Below are 5,295 nucleotides of genomic sequence, written 5' to 3'. Positions count from 1 at the left end.
AACCACTTGGAAAGTCCTTTATGGAGGGTTGTTCAGTGCACTCTACCAGGAGCACCTATCTGCATGCTCGTACATCACAATGTCCCCTACCAATGAAACATGGTACTCACATCGTAGATACTAGTCTCGAACTCTAGCGGCCTATATCCTTCTTAGCGGCGGCTGAATCGACTAGGAACTGTTTAAAATATACAGTATTACAAATATGAGTTTCATGATACTCAACATATGAGCATCTCATATTCTTTCTACTATTTGTATATTCAAGAACTTTATCTATGCAACTAGCATGGGTATACAGATAAAGAAGTGCCAAAACAATAATTTCAAATATTATAAAAATAAAGATTGTTTATACATAGAGTTTAAACATGAACCCTCGGCCAACACTTGGCTCGACGGGCACCTACTCTAACAATCTCCCACTTGCACTAGAGCCAACTACCCATATGCTTCAAACCCATCGATTCGCGATGCTTCTCGAATAATGGTCCAGGTAAAAGCTTAGTTAGCGGATCAGCAACATTATCTGCGGAGCCGACTTTGTCAATCGAGACTTCTCCTCTTTCCACAATCTCTCGGAGGATGTGGTACTTTCTCAATACATGTTTGGACTTCTGATGAGACCTTGGCTCCTTTGCTTGAGCTATAGCTCTCGTGCTGTCACAGACAGGAGCAACTTTATTAGGAATGACGTCCAATTCTTGGACGAAATTCTTATCCAAACAGCCTCCTTTTCTGCATCTGATGCAGCGATGTATTCGACCTCAGTAGGTGGAATCCGCAGTACTCTCTTGCTTGGAACTCTTCCAAGAGACAGCAACACCATTGAGCATGAATACGAACCTAGAGGTTGACTTCGAGTCATCGATATCGCTTTGGAAGCTAGAGTTGGTATAGCCTTCCAATTTCAGTTCCCCACCCCCATAGACCAAGAACAATTCATTGGTCCTTCTCAAATACTTGAGGATGTCTTTCACAGCTTTCCAATGTGGAAGACTGGGGTTCGTTTGATATCTACTCACTACACTTAGTGCGAAAGCCACGTCAGGACGTGTAGATATCATCCCATACATGATGCTACCAATTGCAAATGCATACGGAATGCGTGTCATCGCCGCTATCTCTGCATCAGTCTTGGGAGACATAGACTTGGATAAGGACACGCCATGACACATTGGTAGATATCCTTTCTTGGACTCATCCATCGAGAACCTCTTCACGTTGGTATCAATGTATGTGGACTGGGTGAGACCAAGCAATCTTCTTGATCTATCTCTATAGATCTGTATTCCGAATACAAAAGATGCTTCACCCAAGTCCTGAATCGAGAACTTACTCTCTAACCAGTATCTTAGTTGATTGCAACATTCCTACATCATTCCCAATGAGTAGAATGTCATCAACATAAAGCACCAGGAATGTCACAACACTCCCACTAACCTTCTTATACACACAGGGTTCCTCAGGATTCTTAGTAAAACCAAACTCTTTGATTGTACTATCGAATCTAAGGTTCCAACTCCTAGATGCCTACTTTAGATCATAAATAGATCTCTGAAGTTTGCATACAATATGCTCACTTTCGATAGATGTAAACCCTTCAGGTTGAGACATGTAAATCACTTCCTTAATATCCCCATTAAGAAAGGCTGTCTTGACATACATCTGTCATATCTCATAGTCATACCATGCAGCTATGGCTAGCAATATCCTTATGGACTTGAACATTGCAACTGGAGAAAAGGTTTCCTCAAAGTCAACTCCTTGTCTTTGAGTATATCCTTTTGCTACCAATCGCGCCTTGAAGGTCAATATCTTCCCATCCGCCCCAAGTTTCCTCTTGTAAATCCATTTACATCCTATGGGAACAATTCCCTCAGGTGGATCCACGAGATTCCACACTTGGTTCGAATTCATGGAATTCATCTCAGATTCCATTGCTTCAAGCCACTTGGATAAATCGGCATCATATAACGCTTCCTTGAAGGTCCTTGGATCACATCCATGGTTAGGTTCATCATGGCCCTCTTCAAGAAGCAGACCATACCTCATAGGTGGTCTCGAGACTCTCTCGGATCTTCTAGGAGCTTGTATCTCCTCTCTTGGCTCTTCGGGTGTGGGTTCTATAATTGTGGGTGTCTCATGAACCTCTTCGAGTTCTATCATCTCCCCTTTTCTATCCAATAGAAATTCCTTTTCCAAAAAAGTTGCATTCCTAGAAATAAACACCTTTGTTTCTTGGGGATGATAGAAATAATATCCAACAGAATTCCTTAGATATCCCACAAAGTAACATAAAATGGATCGACTATCCAATTTATCTCCCACTGCCTCCTTCACATAAGCAGGGCATCCCCATATTCTAAGCTAAGAATATTTGGGAGGCTTACCCATCCATATTCATATGGTGTCTTATCAACTGTCTTTGAATGGACATTGTTCAACAACAGTGCCGCTGTCTCAAGCGCATATCCCTAAAAGGATGGCGGCAACTCCGTGAACTCCATCATAGACCGAACCATGTCCTTCAAAGTCCGGGTACGATGCTCCGAAACACCATTCAACTATGGTATAGCAGGTGGAGTCCACTATGAGAGAATCCCATTCTCCTTAAGATACTCTTGGAACTCGGCACTCAAGTACTCACCACCTCGATCCGATCGAAGTGTCTTGATGCTTCGTCCCAACTGTTTCTGTACTTCACTTCTGAATTCTTTGAACCTTTCAAAGGCTTCTGACTTGTATTTCATCAAATACACATACCCATAACTCGAAAAGTCATCGGTAAAGGTGATGAAGTAGGCATGTCCATGCTTAGTGGTGATGCTAAGCAGACCGCGCACATCGGTTTGGATCAAATCCAATAACCCTTTGGCTCGCTCCACATGGCCCTTAAAGGGAATTTTGGTCATCTTTCATTTTAGACAGGATTCACAAGTCGTGAGAGCATTAATATCAGACATATCAAACATGCCCACTCCCACTAGCTTGTTCATCCTTCTTAGGAAAATATGTCCTAATCGAGCATGCCATAATTGTGCCGAATTTAGAGGATCTAGTTTTCGCTTGTTCGTTGTTGTTATTGCTTGAACATTATTTAGTGGAATATCTTTCAATTTTAAGTTATAGAGATCGTTTTTCAAGTTCTCCAGTACCAATTAAACATTCATTCTTGTAAATGTTGCAAACACCTTTGCTAAATAAACAAGAATATCCATTTTTATCAAGCATAGAAATGGAAACAATGTTTTTCACCAAATCAGGTACAAACAAAACATCTCTTAAAATCAACTTAAAATTATTGTTCAACAATAAGTAAACATTTCCCACGGCCTTGGCAGCAACTCTTGCTCCATTGCCCAACCTCAAGAAGGTCTCACCTTCTTTAAGTCTCCTACTTCTTCACATCCTTTGTAAATCATTACAGCGATGTGAGCCACATCCGGTATCCAATACCCAAGAAGTAGAGTTAATTGAAATGTTTACTTCAATATAGAACATACCGTTTCCAGAACTCTTCTGGGCAAGATATTCTCTGCAATTACGCCTCCAATGTCCAGGCTTTTTGCAGTGATGACAAACATCAACAGTCTTGTCAACCTTTACTGGTGTGGCTGCCACAACGGGATTCGGAACTTGCCTCTTCAAGGGCACGTTCTTCTTGGGACGTTGGAAAGAACGTTTCTTTCCCTTCCCAGGTGGACCAGTCTTCGTACCAGATGAAGAGCCCACATAAAGAACCGACTTCTCATCTTTCATAGAAGCTTGCATATGACACTTGGCTTTCAAGTCATGGTCACACCATTCCTTGTAAGTCTGCAATTCCTCAGGAGTACAGTCAGTCGGAGCCTCAACAAGGGGCGACTTAGTAAGTGTATACGCTATCCTTTCCGAATTCAAGACGATTTTTAGATTTCTTAGCCAATTGAGGTAGTTAGGTCCGGGTAATACGTGTTTGTCGAGTATTACAGATAGCGGATTGCGAATCGAAGACATTGTCAAAAAGTATTGAAAAGTAAAACAGATAAATTTTAATGACTATTTTAAAATATTTAATAAGATATAAAGTATGGACTTTTACTTTTTAAATGTTTACTCCCACTGTTTTGACATCTTTCACTACCCTCTAGTGAAAACGGAAAACTCCTTTCCTCAGTAGGTACGCAAGGTTCAATTAGCGAATTATGATCCCGAATACTATCAGCCAATCACAATTCCTAAAAGGTAGTTTCCAATTGCATCACCATGCAACCCTCTACGTAAACTTTTGTCTCACGTTTGATTAGGACCCAATAATATGACGTCGTTCATCTTTACGTGTCAAGCCTTACCCATCGATGTTGAACCTTAATGGACGGTCGCCATGAGTTCCCTCAATAATATGAGCCGAAATCATGGGAGTTCCACGTAGTTCACATCACCATGTCAATGGATGTCACAGCTTTCCGGCACACAGGGCTCCCCCAATAATATGAGCTGAGCCCCGAGTAAGTTCATCATGCACCCATTGTCGATGGAAGACATGAAAGTTATAAACAACTTTATAATTCCCCTTTTCGGGCTTGATATTAATTTTGAATCTTATTCAAAATGAGGGTTTTTAATTTTGAAAGGTCTCATTATTAATTTTATTTAAAAGCTCACCATGTTTGATCGTATGTTTGCCGGATTCATGCAACTTTGTTATTATCATAATAATAACGCACATACTGATTATTCATAATATATCATGCATATATTATAAACAGTAAACAAAATAAGGATGATCAATCGCCCCAATACTAATGGCTCGTGTGAGCTAAGCACGGGCCTAGGTCCAATCCTAGGGAAATGCATGGGATGCAAATGCAACTATTACATAAGCTTTCAATATTTACATGTCTTCGATCTTCATAATCATCAAGGCCACCATCTTCCAATCTTGATCTTCCACTATACTAATATTTACAAATAAATATCCATGGCAAATAGGGATACATCTCATGGGGTGGGAACGGGCCATAAACCAAGCCAACTTTAAATTTGATAATTATTACAATCATTCAACACAAAATATCCTAGCATACACCTAGCAAATTGGGCTTGGGCTTTTGATCATCCTTCATGCATAATATCACATATCATACACCATCAATTAATTATCACAATAATCAATTGATCCAATATTATATATCTTGATCCAATCACTAACCGCCACGATTATAAACTAAATCAACAAAGTATACAAACTCCTTTGTCTACTTTCTAATTAATTTATTTATAACCGAATTTCTTGTAAATCACCATTTACTA

This window comes from Primulina tabacum, chromosome 3 (assembly GCF_025594145.1).
Source record: "Primulina tabacum isolate GXHZ01 chromosome 3, ASM2559414v2, whole genome shotgun sequence".
Taxonomy (NCBI): Eukaryota; Viridiplantae; Streptophyta; class Magnoliopsida; order Lamiales; family Gesneriaceae; genus Primulina; species Primulina tabacum.
The sequence above is the reverse complement of the archived record's forward strand: the minus strand, read 5'-3'. Positions refer to the sequence as shown.